Consider the following 15,903-nt stretch of genomic DNA (forward strand, 5'->3'; position numbering starts at 1 on the left):
TTTGAGGTATAAATGGAGTTCTAACCTCTGAAGCGAATATCCCGAGTTATCGTGTATAAATCAGGTACATGTTAATAACAAGCCGTGGTTATCCTTCCCCGAATAGAGTTAACCTTGTCTCGAAGGAAAGGTGAGGGTAGGATATGTGGGCAAGAGAGCCGTTATAACTCCCAATCTCAATGTGCAACAACTAACATGTTTCTTGTTGATCCATTCCCCTTCGTAGTCGCCATCTTTGATGGTCGCTTGGAGAGTTTCTGCTAGTTTTTCTTGACTTTTAGAGTGATTTTCAATCATGGATGCTTCAGCTTCTTCCTCATTGACTGGGTTGGGTGCCCCTTTTTCTGGTGTTGGAGAGTTTTGTGTCTCCACCCAATATTTTTATTGATTGTATGTTTTTATTGTTCTGGGGCCGGCATGCGGTCAGCGCCATTGCATCATGTTCCAATTCGCTCAGAAACGCATAGTTGTTTGGTCATTTTACTGTAGGAACATGTTTTATATCATTATTTCTAAGTGTACATGAAAATATCTGATAGAGAAGTCCTTTTTAAATAAGTAATACCTTTATATACGAAATTAATTCTTTCCGAAGTGGCTTTCGCATCATGATTTTTTCGTATAATGAACGGAAATCTATTTTTGGGTGAGATGGCCATGTCGTCCTGATGGAAGTTCCTATAGGGTAGCTTCCTAGGGTATATTACAACTACGGCGATATTCCCAGAGAATTTACCTTAAGGTACCCAGAATTCTAACTCCTGGAGCGAATATCCCTAATAAAAGAACCAGGGATATCGCGAAATATCAGAGGACGTATTCTTGACACGCCACATGGCAACCTGCACCCCGAACAGAGATAACACTTCGAAGGGGTCAATTGGCAAGAAAACGAAAACGAGAAAGAAAAAGGAGAGCCACTTGCAAGGCTCTCTCTTCTCCCGTTTCGTAAGCGTGCATTGCGCCGATCCTGGCGCCATCTGTATTCCTTGTAGCGATACACGAGGTGCTACAGATACTGTATGTAGGGAGGGGACCTACAGCCCTTTCATAGAAAGGGAAGGGCGGGTCCATCAGGACGACATGGCCATCTCACCCAAAAATAGATTTTTCGCTTCGCTCAAAATCCGTTTTTTGGGCTCAAGCCATGTCGTCCTGATGGAAGTATACCAGAGCATTACTGTATCTGTGGATTCTCAAAACGTGCCGTACTCCCCGGAGGTATTTCCCCGGTCGACTAGACCTAGAGACCTAAGATGTTACCGTTATACATCTTTTCAACTAACCATAAACCATGTTAGAGCTTCCTGCCCCCTACAGGGAAGAGTCCTACTAGACTCTGGAAAAGTCTCGAAGAGTACATATACCTATGTATGAATAACAGGCAAGCCAATATAGTGGTCTCACCCTATATTATGTAAAGCATAGTTTGTAAAGAACCACTGCGTCAATATGAAATATCGACCAGTTCTCCGTTCAATACTGTATTGGACAAAGGTTTATATCCGCGTAGGAGGAAACTTGTATATCCGCCACCGTCCCCTTAGGGGATGGAGTCCTCCCGCTAAGGGAAAGCATAAACCAATGCAAAATTAGCTTGCATAAAGGAACAATCTATTAGAATTATCCCAGATAAATATACATAGAATGAATGCTCAATTATTATCAATAAATTGACACAGGTGAAGGAGACGCAAGGTTCTCAAGAACAAGTTTATTGACAGACAATAAATAAAACAGGTTAACAACAATTATATATATATATAAGAGGAGGATAACCAAAAATTTAAGCATAAGCATGGTAGTAAACAGAAACTTGTTTATCTGAAAGAAAAACATTAGTGCCACTTTTAACATACCGAGGTATCAAAGTTATAAAAGTCTGTATTACTAATCAGTCATATTAGCGTTAGAAACGTTCGGCACACATGTCTGCACTTATGTTAAGTTCACCTTGAAAGCGGAACAGTCAACGTGGGCAACCCGGTGCCCTCACACTTAGTTTGTAGCACAGTATGTAACTACACACTCACCCTGGAATTAATCGTCCCAATTAAATCCACTGTTCCTCGCAGAGTTAAACAGCAGGGTTAATGACGCAACCCACTGCTACCACAGACCTCTTTAGTTGCTCCACTTGCTTCGCATAGTGACGAAAGAACACTCTGGAAGACTTCCAGCCAGTGTATGAACGAAGATGTTCAAAATCCATACAATTAAAGAAATTTAAGGATGAGGCAACTTTCCTCGGATCGTGACCTGCGGGTGTACTGTCAGGATCCGCTCTGCGAATAAAATATGTGATTTTCGCCCTGAGTTGTTTCAGTGATAAATTTGAGCCTGATGTTTCTCCCCTGAATAGTTGACCACCCTTGAAGTCTGAAGTTCTACGAAGATAGACCTTTAGGCATTCTACTGGACATAGAGATGCATCTTCTTTCAGAGGGCAGATTCTCCAGGGACCCCACCTGTTGGTGGGTAACTTGTTCTTGGCGAGAAACGTAGGATCCGGAAACAGGTTCAGCTCTCCCCCATCCAAGAACTGAACACGACCTTCCTCTCTCGAGAGGGCTACAATCTCACTAACCCTGGCCCCGGACGCGAGTGCAAATAGGAAAATAACTTTTTGGGTCAAATCCTTTAACGCACACTCCTCATTGTTCAACAGTGATGCGAAATGAAGAACTTTATCTAAAGACCATGAAATGGGCTTTGGAGGTGCTGAAGGTCTGAGCCTAGCGCAGGCTTTCGGAACTGTATTAAAGATCTTGTTAGCGAGGTCGACCTGGAAGGCATATAGAATGGGTCTTGTCAAAGCCGACTTACACGTTGAAATCGTGTTAGCTGCCAACCCTTGACCATGGAGGTGGATGAAGAAAGATAAGCAGAAGTCCGTCGAGATCTCCTGCGGATTCTTCGCCGTGACAAAGGCCACCCATTTCCTCCAAGATGACTCATATTGCCTTCTAGTAGATTTGCACTTATATTCCTCTAGGAAGTCTATGCTGTCTTTCGAAATCCCGAAACGCTTTCTCACCGCTAGGGAGAGAAAATCATGAGCTGCATGGTCCGGGTTTTCTGTAATGAAGCGCAGACAGTCGACTTCTGGACTCGCTGGGTCAGAACTGGATCTGGTAGCGGTAGAAACTTCAACCGTAGTTCCAATGCCAGAGGGAACCACACGCTGTTCGGCCACTTGTGGGCCACTATTGCCGCTACCCCCTTGAAGGATCTCAGTTTGTTGAGGACCCTCAACAGAAGGTTGTGAGGAGGGAACAGATAAATCCTGGACCATCTGTTCCAGTCGAGGGACATCGCGTCCACTGCTTCCGCCAAGGGGTCCTCGTACGGGGACACGTACAGGGGCAACTTCTTGTTGTCTTTCGTCGCAAAGAGGTCTATCTGCAGTTCTGGGACTTGACTCAAGATGAAGGAGAACGATCCTGCGTCTAGGGACCATTCCGACTCTATCGGTGTGAACCTGGATAGAGCGTCCGCTGTCACATTGCGGACTCCTTGAAGATGAACTGCCGACAGGTACCACTTCTTCTTTTCCGCCAGTCGGAAGATGGCCAACATCACCTGGTTGAGAGGTGGCGACCTTGATCCTTGTCGATTCAAGCATCTCACAATCACCTCGCTGTCCAGCACCAACCTTATGTGGATCGAGGGACGCGGGGAGACTTTCTTCAAGGTAAGGAGCACTGCCATAGCTTCTAGAAAGTTTATGTGAAATGTCTTGAATAGAGTGGACGAAGTCCCTTGGGCCTTCTTCCGATGAGAATGACCTCTCCACCCCTCCTTCGAGGCGTCTGTGTGAATAGTCACTGACGGGGGAGGTGGCTGAAGAAGTACCGACTTCTTTAGTAGTCTGGCTTGGGACCAAGGCCTGAGAAGAGTACGTAGACGAAGCGGAACTGGTCTTCTCAGATCTCTTCGCGCGTTTGATGCATAACTTCTCCAAGCTCCGGTTGCATCCTTTAGCTGTGCTCTTAGCACCGGGTCTGTTACCGAAGCAAACTGGAGAGAACCCAGTACTCTCTCCTGTTCGCGTCTTGATATCCTTTCGGAATCCAGAAGTCTCTTGACAGAACCAGCTATCTCCTTCCTTTTCTTTGCCGGGATGGAGAATTGGTGTGACATTAGGTCCCAGTGGATTCCCAACCACTGGAACTTTTGAGATGGAGAAAGTTGAGACTTTTTTCTGTTGATCTTGAAGCCTAGATACTCTAGGAACTGGATCACCTGCAGGGAAGCTTGCAAGCATTCTGTCTTGGATGCTGCCCACACCAGCCAGTCGTCCAGGTAGGCTACTACCTGAATTCCCTTTAGGCATAATTGTTTGAGAGCTACGCTCGCAAGCTTCGTGAAGATCCTTGGGGCTATATTTAGCCCGAATGGCATGGCTCTGAAGGCGTATAGTCTTCGTTGTAGCTTGAACCCTAGGTAGGGGGAGAGTCGACGATTGATTGGAACGTGCCAATAGGCGTCTGACAAATCTATGGAGACGGTAAATGCCCTCTTGGGCAGTAAGGTCCTTATGTGTTGCAGTGTTAGCATCTTGAACTTGCAGTTCACTATGAACTTGTTGAGTGGCGACAAGTCCAGAATGACTCTGAGTTTTTCCGAGTCCTTCTTGGGAACACAAAACAGCCTCCCTTGGAATTTGATGGACTTTACCCTTCGGATCACTTTTTTCTCCAACAGATCTTGGATGTACTCCTCCAGAACGGGGGTGGAGTGTTGGAAAAACCGAGGGCACGGGGGTGGAGTGCTGTACCAGCTCCAGCCCAGTCCATTCTTGAGTAGGCTGTGGGCCCAGGGATCGAAGGTCCACCGATCCCGAAAATTCTGAAGTCTCCCTCCTACCGGTATCATCTCACTTGGACTGTTGTCCTGAGGTCTTGCCTCCCTGACCGCGACCACCCCTGAATCCCCTTCCCCTTGAGGGGCGCCTAGACGAGCCTCTGGCTGCTCCTCTAGGCTTTGCTCGAAAGGAAGTTGACTGCCCTTCGAACGTTGGGTTGAATGCCGGGGACTGTGTCGACACGGCTTGGGGTACCCACTGGAATGTGGTCAGGGTTTGTGCCACCACCTGGGGCACTGAAGGCATCGGCAATTGCTGTTGCTGTTGCTGTCTAAATGGCTTGGCCGGCCGAGAAGGTAGCCTAATCCTCTTAGTCTTCCTCTTAGTCTTCCTCTTTGGTTGGGGACCCTCATCCGGGGAAGACTCCTATTCTCCGTGGCGGTCTTATCAACAACCTCCTTGACCGATTCGCTAGGGAAAAGGTCTTTGCCCCAAATGTTGGAGGAGATTAGTTTCCTTGGCTCGTGCCTCACTGCAGCCAAGGCGAACGCAAACTCCCTACAAGCTCTCCTCACCCTGACGAAGCTGTAAAGATCCTTCGTCACTGTGGCCAGATGAGTCTTGGCCACTACCATGAACATCTCATGGACCTTGGGGTCACTTGCCATCGTCTCAAGAGTGGTCTGAAGAGACATTGAGGCAGCCAGTCTTTCTTTCGTCTCGAGCTCCCTCCGCAAAAGAAAGTCAGACAGCTTAGGGAGGTTCTCACCGAACTGACGTCCGGCAATATCAGCCTCCAACTTCCCGACTGAGAAGGTAAGATGGACGTCCTTCCAGTCCTTGTGGTCCATAGGTAGGGCCAGCGACAAGGGTTTACACTCCTCCAAGGAGGGGCATGGCTTTCCAGCCTCGACTGCTTTTAACACAGCCGCAAACCCTTTCTGCAAAAAGGGGAAGGCTCTAGCAGGAGAGGACACAAAGGAAGGGTGCTTCTTACTCAATGCAGCCACCTTTGAGTTTGTAAAGCCCCTCTCTTTCATTGAAGATGAAAGCAAAGCTTGAGCCTTAGCATGGTCCATCACTATGACCTCCTTCGGCTCTGTCTCCTCCTTTGAAGCTGGTTCCTTCCTCAAACGGACATAACAGTCCGGATATGACCCTTTGCTGGGCCAGAATTCCACCTCCTCTAGGGGAACTGAACCCAACTTATCCGACATGACGATCTTTCCGATCGTCATCGGCATGTGCTCAGCATATCTCCACGGGTTAGCATCTGAGCACAAGGGAAGGTCTTTCACGTTGAGCCTCTTCTGGGGCCCATGTGATGCTGCAAGCTTCTGCATCTGCAGTTCCATTGCAGCCGCCTTCTCATTATTCTCCTTCTGCATTTGTTGGATCATTCCAACAAAGGAGGAGAGGGCCTGTCCCAGCTCTACTGGGAGAGCGGACGATGTTGAAGGAATAGGTTCAGGGACCTGAACCGGAGCAGCCGACGCCTCGTCGGCCTCTTCCTCTACAATGTCTGGGGCTTGATCTTCATCCTGGCCTTCTGCCTGGAGGTCTTCCTCCAAACGCTCGGACACGTCTGACATCCTGTCGTCCAACTGGATGTCCTGCAAGGCGACCGCAACTTCAGCATCCACCGGGATCTGAACTAGGGGGATCTCCTCTTGAGGCTGGTGAATCACTGCATCAGCGGATGCCCTGGGGAAAAGGTAAGCCCTCATCTTCTCACTTGGAAGATAAGGTCCAGAGGTGTTCTTCTGGAAGCCCCTTACCCAGGCACGAAGCTTCTCCCTTGCTAAATCCCTTGATTCCGCCGTCCTAGGGGAATCAAAAGCCACAGTAATCAGGTTAGAGCACACGGTACATACCTGAGGGTCCCAATACCGGAGATCACCCTTGGAGACAGCGCATGCTGCGTGCCTCCTACACAACTCATGTCCGCAGAAGTTCTTGCTGCGGACGTAGCAGAAAACACTTCCGCACTTCGGATGGTCCTCATGTAAAGAGAGGAAATTTCCATGAGTATCAAGTGAACTACGTATCACTGGATATGCACAGTTTAGCATAACAAAACAGAAAGGAAAGACACACACTTGTGTTTCCCGCACAGTCAAATGTTGCAGCCTTCCAGATAATAAAATCGTATGGTTAATCTGTCCTAGAGTAACCAATGAAAAATTTCCAGAGGAAACAGGTGTAGCTCACACCTAAGGTATGATTTTAAAATACCGGATAGTAGACAAGAAAGAACTCACTTTCTTATCTGTAAGGCAACACCAAAGGGCTGTGCAAGACAACACAAAAGTGTTAGAAAGCAGTGTTGTAACAATACTATACTATAGTTTTCTCCCTACAGTATATGCTTTACTGAAGAATACTGTACTGGTACAGTATAGAAGGTAATGTGCCGGCCGGCAAGTCACCATAACTAGCTTTAAAGTATACTACTTAACAGCTATAAGGCGGCAGAACGCTGGTTCAAATGCATGTGCCGGCCGGCAATGACTGCCGGCCGGCAACTACACAAGGTAGCACCCAGCTGCCGGCCACCGCTCGTAGCGACCGGCTGACAAAGGCGTGACAATAGCTGGCCGGCAAAGGTATACAACCGATGCCGGCCAGCAGCAAAAGAACCAGAGAACTCCGACTGTCCGACTGCCAGCCACATAGGCCGGCAGCCGGCTAGGGTACAACACTAGAAGAAAACAGAATGGATGCCGGGATAAGAGAGTGTACTACCTCAAAGCCCGGCAATCCGAAAGAGTGCATACAAGGAAGGGGAGAATCTAATTCAGGCTTCCTGACCAATGTCGTCTGGCTCTACAGACAGACATGGATGAGGGACCAAGGGAGGTCCGGGCAGCACTCAAAGCAGAAGACCTTTGCCGGCCGGCACATTCTGCCGGCCGGCAAGGGACTGAGTCAACTCCACATCCTAACCTATACTAGGTCCAGATGTAGAATGACGTACAGTACTGTAACGGCTAGGCCATTACAGAGAAAAGAGGGGGAAGGGACGAAGAGGGTCCTACCAACCTTGCTTTAGTAAAGAATCACCCGCAGCCAAGAAAACTCATCTTAGCCAAAGGGAGATCCAAGGAGGGAGGCCAGCAATACTTGCCAACCCCCACTGAACCAAAGCAAGGAAGGTGTTGCTACTCCCAGGGAAAGGATCTTATCCTCGCCACCGAGAACAGCAACAAGGACTAGTCTGCTAGATCACAAGAAGAAGGAATCATCTCGTACAGAAATCTTCGGAAGTGACCTAAGGAGGCTAAGCCTCCTATGTCTGCGTCAGACTAGCGAGGGAGACTCTACCCCAAGCCAGACAAACACAGACTCAGACTAAGAACTCTGATGTTCTGCCCCCTCTCTGAAGCCAGACTTACTGGAACAGGAAGGAACAGTAACACCCCAATATAGTTGTATCGAAAGTTAATTCAGATAAACCACTAGGGTTAAGCCCAAGGCTTAAACAGAGGGAAAGGGATTGCATACCTTCTCCGAAGAAAAGAGAGCATCCGGGGAGTATGAGAAAGTATACTAAGGCCCCATAGGCAACTTAGCCTAGGCGCCAAGAGAATCGATTACCTAAATCACCGAAACTCACTCGTATACTACAGTATCTTGGAAATAATCAATATAATCTTAAATGTATAAAACTGCCTAAAGCTTCAATAAAATTTTAAAACACTCGGAAATCCAAAAATCATGCAGGAAAGTACTAGGGCCAAACGACTAGGCTACACGGTCTAGCGTAGACCAGAATTGGCGAATACTTCGCCAAAACAAATAATACTAAAAGCACGAAAAAGGAAATCCTATGTAACGCTAAACAGCTAAAATTATTAAAGCAAAACAGCCGGGAACGTCGCTCTGGCTAACTAAAACTCATACCTAGCGAGCAACAGCGTCCAGGACGCCTCCAGTAGGCAACGGCTCTTGTAACAAAGATTATTACTATTAATCACTTTAAAAATTACCAAGAGCCTACATTTATACATAAAAGAAATAATACTCAACTTATCAGAGGCAGACAAAGTTGGAGAAAGCATAATAACTTGATTAAATCCAAGATTTTGCGAGAAACACAGGAAAAAACACCGAGTTGTTAAGCTACGCAAAAAGGAATACAGATGGCGCCAGGATCGGCGCAATGCACGCTTACGAAACGGGAGAAGAAAGAGCCTTGCGAGCGGCTCTCCTTTTTCTTTCTCGTTTTCGTTTTCTTGCCAATTGACCCCTTCGAAGTGTTATCTCTGTTCGGGGTGCAGATTGCCATGTGGCGTGTCAAGAATACGTCCTCTGATATTTCGCGATATCCCTGGTTCTTTTTTTAGGGATATTCGCTCCAGGAGTTAGAATTCTGGGTACCTTAAGGTAAATTCTCTGGGAATATCGCCGTAGTTGTAATATACCCTAGGAAGCTACCCTATAGGAACTTCCATCAGGACGACATGGCTTGAGCCCAAAAAAGGCAATTTTACATGAAAATCGCCTAATTTGCTCCAATCCCAACAAATACACCACATTAAATTTTATAATAAAGCTATAACCATGATGAAATACTGCCAAATACAGTCATACCACTCTTCACCGAAGACTCTGCTTACGAAATTTTGAAGCTTGGAAACAAGATGCGAATATTTTTATGACACTTTACAAAAAATGTTTCACTTTATGAAAAGAGATTTGCCAGCCAGGCTGAGATTAAAATAGTCACCCACCACAGAGTTGAAGAAAATGAGTTCAGACAACAGAAAATGTAGCTTTAGTCTATAATAAGGGTAACTATAATAGTACAGTACATATGGAACTATATATTTAGTATATGTACAGTATTGTATTATTTTCCATATATTATTACGTTGTTGTGATAACAACTTAATTTACAGGTATTAACATCTAGTTTAGGTATATTGAATGATTTGAATTTATTTGGTTCACAGTATTTCATTGTGGTTATATTGTAGCTTTATTATGAGATTTAATGTGGTGTTTTGTAGAGTTTTGAACGAATTAGGCAACTTGCATGTAAAATGTGACTCACAACACGAAAAAAATCTCTTTACGAAAGCCACTCCAGAACGAATTAATTTCGTGTTGTGAGGCATTACTGTATATTTGAATCATTCAATATACCTAACCTAACAATTGATACCTATAAATGAAGTAGTTATTTAAACATAATGCAATAATAAAGGGAAAATAAAATACGTACAGAACAATACTGTACATGTACAAAATATACAGTACTGTACGTACTGTACTTTATTAAGATTACCCTTACTAGAAAGAGGTACGTTTTCTATTATGTATACCAAACTGTTTTCTTCTTGTGCATATTTTTAACTGTAGCTAAGTATTTTATTGTTCAGTAATACAATTACCGTACTGTAGTATTCATTGGTGATACAACAATAAATAACTTACCTGTTTTTTACACACTTGTATTTTTAATCTATCTTATTGTAATACAAGCAAGAATCATTGATGTTAATATGTACATATACTTACTTTGTAGAATGAATAAACTTTAATTGTTCAGTAAATATTTTTTTAACTGTTATTTATTTACCAAAATTAAAGAAAAATAAAATGCTAATGTTTTTTATATGCATAGTAGCATTGTGCATACCACATACTATACATACACACATTACTGTACTGTTCATTGTGTTTTTTAAAAATGTACTGATTGATATAGAATTATAAGGAAAAAATATGTTACAATCTGTTATTAATGAAAGAAAAATATATTGCTAAAGTTTTGATATGTGAAGTAGCATTGTGCATATGTATGTACTGCACATACACACAATACAGTACTGTTCATTTTGTTTTGTAACTTTAAAATGTACTTATTGTTACAAAATAGGAGAGCAGGATCTTTATGGCAGTAATTAACATCAAGGTAGGGAGATATAACCAATGGGAAAGCAGAACAATGGTGGCGAGTTTAGTTTTGCAGCGCACAAATTTTAAAGCCATTTTTTGACGGCCGGGTGAATCTCATTTTGTATCATGAAGGGTTTTTCATAATGCGAGGCAAAAAATATTTGTTTTTCGTTTCGTATCATGAATTTTTCGCTTACAGAAACATTTGTATTGAGAGGTATTACTGTATATGAGGGTACTCATTATGTCAGAAATAATGGCAATATTGAGAATAAAGGGGATGAGTCCTCTTACACCTTAGAAAAATAACAACCTAATGCTGGATTATGTCTAGTTGTGGGCGTGCGGTTCAAAACCAGAATATTGCAATATTATTGTTATGCCAAAAAAAATTATTAGATATACATTATATATGAGTAGTGTGAGATTCTGGTATTGGCAACTTTTGGGTCCTCATTTTGGTATGGAAACATTTAGCCTTACATTGGGTATTGTAGTAGTTCCAGTCTAATGGTACTTTACATTCTCCTTTAAAACCTGCATTGAGATTTTTCAGGTCTTTTACCTTTCAAGCATTCTTTGTGGTTTGCTGTAATAGCTTTCCAACTTCTTTGATTGTGTTTAGCTTGAATTTTCACTACTGATTCAAGACCACATCCTTTGATCATACCTTTTGTGTATCTTATTTTATTCAGTGGTCTAGGTAAAGTATCTTGTGATAATAAACAACACACTTCCAGATTGTTAAAAGTACATTACCTGCTTGCCTTTAGAAGATTCAGGATGCTTATGGGTATTTTGTACTGTATAGTCTTTAAAATAACTGACCAGTTAGATGCAGTATAGTGCTTTTAAAGAAATATCCTTTTGCTGCAATGGTGCAAGATTTTCATTTATGCACAGTACTGGGACAAACTACTGCATGTAACATATTTTTTTCAATATTTAACTTAGCCGGTGATTATAATAGCTGCAACTCTGTTGCTCGACAGAAAACTCTACGGAAGAAATTCGCCAGCGATCACTATACAGGTTGCGGGTGTGCCCAACAGCGCCATCTGTCCTCCAAGTACCCAGTACTCAATGTAAACAAAGAACTCAATTTTCTCTCTGTCGTGCTACCGGCAAGACCTACTAATTCGCTGTTGTTAACTGGATTTGTTTTCACAACTATTTGGTGAAGTACAATATTCTAGTTTTGAGCTTTCGCTGTGCAGGCTTTCTCTTCAAAAATCCTTGCATTCTTTTGTTGATTACGGATTATTTGTTGATGACTTTGGATAGTTTTTGAATTCCCCTTTGACCAATTCAAAATGGCTGACCCTTCTCAAGTCCCAAAATTTAGGAAGTGTAATGCTAGGGACTGTTCAAGGCGTCTTCCGAAGGCCTCTATCGACCCTCACACTGTTTGTTCCAATTGTCGGGATAAAACCTGTCAATTGGAAGATCGATGTGAGGAGTGCGTTGGGCTTTCGGAATTTGATTTTATCGAATTCCAAAAATATACACGTAGGCTAGAGAGAGATAGAGTTAGGAGAAGTTCCTCTCGATCTATTGACATTTCCTCTCCTCATGCCCCACAACCTATTCCTTCCCCTGTAGTGGTTGCTCTTAACCCCCCTTCTGGCACTCAGGAACCTTCGATGGCTGATATGATGCGTGCCATCCAAGCTCTGGGTGAGAGAGTTGAGTCACTGGCTAGTGACCGTAATCAGCTCATGGCAGATGTCAAGGACCTGAAGTGTAAAAGTGCAGTGGGAAGTGACAAAGTGAGTGATAGTGTTGTGGATAGTGTTGCGCTTGAGGGTTCGTCTGTTCGTGCCTGTCGTCCTCCTAGTCCGGGACCTCTTGCAAGCTCCCAAGTCCAGGGGAGAAGCAATGTCGTACGACAAATGGGTTCGAGAGGCTTTAATCAGCGAACAGACGTTCCCTCTGTGGTTTCGGGCGTATCTACCCAAGATCGCCCCCACCACACAAAGACGAGAGAGCCCATTTATACCTCGTCTGCGGAAGAGGTTTCTCGCAAGAAACCATGGACCAAGGTCTCACGACCGTTGAAGCGCAAGTCGGTCCCTTCCGCGCAAGTCCAACGGCCCAGTTGTAGCCACTGGGTCAGTTCGGACTCGCTGCAGTCATCAGATGACTGCTCACCTCCTAAGAGAGGTAAAGCGGTACCGCCTCAGACAGTTACACCGTCTGTCGCCGCACCTGCTCCTGCAGACCATAAGTGGTCTTTGCTGCAGAGCATGCAGTCCCAATTAACGTCTCTGATGCAGGACTTGCGTGCGGAGAAGGTTGCTGCTGCACCAGCTAGTACAGCCTCTTGCCTACAACCAATCACACACTCGGTTGTGCGTCCTGTGGACGCTGAGGCGACCTTCTTGCGCACTCCAGTTGAGAGAGTTCCGCCACCCATGCGTTCCAGTGTGCCCTGCCAGCCGCATGTTGACGTTCAGCGACGCACGGAGCCTTCCGTTGACGTTCGTGAGGTACAACAACCGTCAGAGTTGTTTTGTTTTGACGCGGTGCGTCAACCTCCGCAACCCAGTGTGGTTGCCACTGCTCACCCACATCAGGCTAGACAGTCTGGAGTAGACGCTGTGCGTCCCCGCGCTGCTATGGTTGTTGCCAGCTCACAGACTGGGCAACAGTTCCATGACGTTGCGTCCGGCTCAGTCACGCATGCACCCGTGCGACCGGACTCAGCTAACCAGCCGTTACCTACTCCATTGCCGCTTCCTCCTCAATACTCGGATGATGGTCTTTCTGATGATGATGGTGCTGCTCACGTAGATGAACCACATACGGATCTTGACGAGCCTAAGTCTACGCAACCCTCTTTGGACTTTAGGAAGGTTTTAGCACTGTTCAAAGAGATGTTTCCGGACCAGTTTGTGTCTGTGGCTCCGCGCTCTCCTCCGTCAGAGTTTGTTTTAGGTATGCCGTCATCCTCGCCTGCCTTTACTAGACTCGTCCTCGCACGCTCGTCCAAGAGAGCTTTACGAGTGATAGGAGAATGGATGCAGTCCAAAAAGAGTCTAGGGAAGACAGCCTTTACGTTTCCCCCTGCTAGACTCTCTTCTAGATCGAGCGTCTGGTATGCCACGGGAGAAGTTCTCGGCTTGGGAGTTCCTGCCTCTGCCCAGGGCGACTTCTCAAGTCTTGTAGACTCTCCCCGCCGGCTAGCCATGAGACGCTCAAAGATATGTTGGTCATCTTCGGACCTGGACCACCTTTTGAAAGGGATATTTAGAGCCTTCGAGGTCTTCAACTTTTTAGACTGGTGTCTGGGAGCTCTAAGCAGGAAGATCTCTCCGACAGAGAAGGAGACTTCATTGCTTATCATGTCCTGCATGGACAAGGCCGTACGTGACGGATCTAATGAGCTTGCTGCATCTTTCGTGTCCGGAGTCCTCAAGAAGCGTGAGAACCTTTGCTCTTTCCTGTCAGCTGGAGTTACACCTTGCCAAAGATCCGAACTTCTGTTTGCTCCTCTTTCCAAATGCCTCTTTCCAGAGGACTTGATTAAGGAGATTGCTGCTTCTTTGATACAGAAGGATACTCATGATCTGGTTGCGTCCTCTGCTCGCAAAGCCACCCCTTTGCCTACCTTGTCAGCTAGACCAAGGATGGACACTCCAGCGTCCCGATTTATTCCGCCCTTTCGTGGCAGAGCCTCCAGCAGAGGAGGTGCTCGTGCCGAAGGGAGACGTGGAAAGAAGAAAGGAACCAAGTCCTTTAAAGGCAGAGTCTGACTGCCAACTTCTTCAGACAGCAGTGGGAGCCAGACTCAAGAACTTCTGGCAGACCTGGGAGAGAAGAGGCGCAGATGTACAATCTGTGAAGTTGCTCAGAGAGGGGTACAAGATCCCGTTTGTACGAAAACCCCCTCTAGCAACATCTCCCATCGATCTCTCCCCCAGGTACAGAGAGGAAGACAAGAGACGAGCATTGAAACAGGAAGTGTCTCTCTTACTAGAAAAGGGAGCGGTAGTCAAAGTCCTGGACCATCAAACCCCGGGCTTCTACAACCGTCTCTTCTTAGTGGCAAAGAAGACAGGAGGGTGGAGGCCGGTGCTAGACGTCAGTGCGCTGAATGTCTTTGTCACAAAGCAGACGTTCTCCATGGAGACCACAAAGTCAGTCTTAGCAGCGGTCAGAAGGGAAGACTGGATGGTCTCGTTAGACCTAAGGGACGCCTACTTCCACGTCCCCATCCACCCGGACTCCCAACCTTTTCTGAGATTCGTTTACGAAAAGGTTGTCTACCAGTTTCAAGCCCTGTGCTTTGGCCTAAGCACAGCTCCTCTTGTGTTTACGAGGCTGATGAGGAATGTAGCCAAATTCCTTCATTTAGCGGATATCCGAGCCTCCCTCTACTTGGACGACTGGCTTCTCAGAGCTTCTTCCAGTCGTCGCTGTCTGAAGGATCTAAAGTGGACTCTAGATCTGACCAAGGAATTGGGTCTCCTTGTCAATATGGAAAAGTCTCGAGTGGTCCCATCCCAAACTATTGTGTATTTAGGGATGGAGATTCACAGTCTAGCTTTTCGGGCTTTTCCGTCGGCCCCCAGAACAAGCCAAGCCCAGTTATGCATCCAGAACATGCTGAAGAAGGAACGATGTTCAGTCAGGCAGTGGATGAGTCTGATAGGGACGCTATCATCCCTGGAACAGTTCGTAGCATTAGGAAGACTACACCTCCGTCCTCTTCAATATCACCTAGCATTTCACTGGAAAAAGGACAAGACGCTAGAAGCGGTCTTGATTCCCATTTCCGAGAAGATGAAGTCTTGCCTGACATGGTGGAAGGACAGTATCAACCTCAGAGAGGGTCTGCCCCTGGCTGTTCAGACTCCCAACCACGTTCTCTTCTCGGACGCATCGGACGTAGGCTGGGGCGCGACATTAGACGGTCGGGAATGCTCGGGAATATGGAACTCGAGTCAAAGGACAATGCATATCAACTGCAAGGAGCTACTGGCAGTACATCTGGCCTTGAAAAGCTTCAGGTCTCTCCTTCAAGGCAAAGTGGTGGAGGTGAACTCGGACAACACCACGGCTTTGGCGTACATCTCCAAGCAAGGAGGGACCCACTCACTGACGCTGTACGAGATCGCAAGGGACCTCCTCACCTGGTCAAAAGATCTAAACATATCGCTACTTACGAGGTTCATCCAAGGCAACTTGAA

The 15,903-nt window shown here is 45.8% G+C and overlaps 1 protein-coding gene across 2 annotated transcripts in view; it reads left to right on the forward strand.

Moving 5' to 3' along the window:
• The window catches only part of LOC137631762 (uncharacterized), a 334,578-nt gene that overhangs the window by 251,186 nt on the left and 67,489 nt on the right, over positions 1–15,903 (forward strand). The window lies entirely within an intron of this gene.

This window comes from Palaemon carinicauda, chromosome 40 (assembly GCF_036898095.1).
Source record: "Palaemon carinicauda isolate YSFRI2023 chromosome 40, ASM3689809v2, whole genome shotgun sequence".
In the NCBI taxonomy this organism is placed as follows: Eukaryota; Metazoa; Arthropoda; class Malacostraca; order Decapoda; family Palaemonidae; genus Palaemon; species Palaemon carinicauda.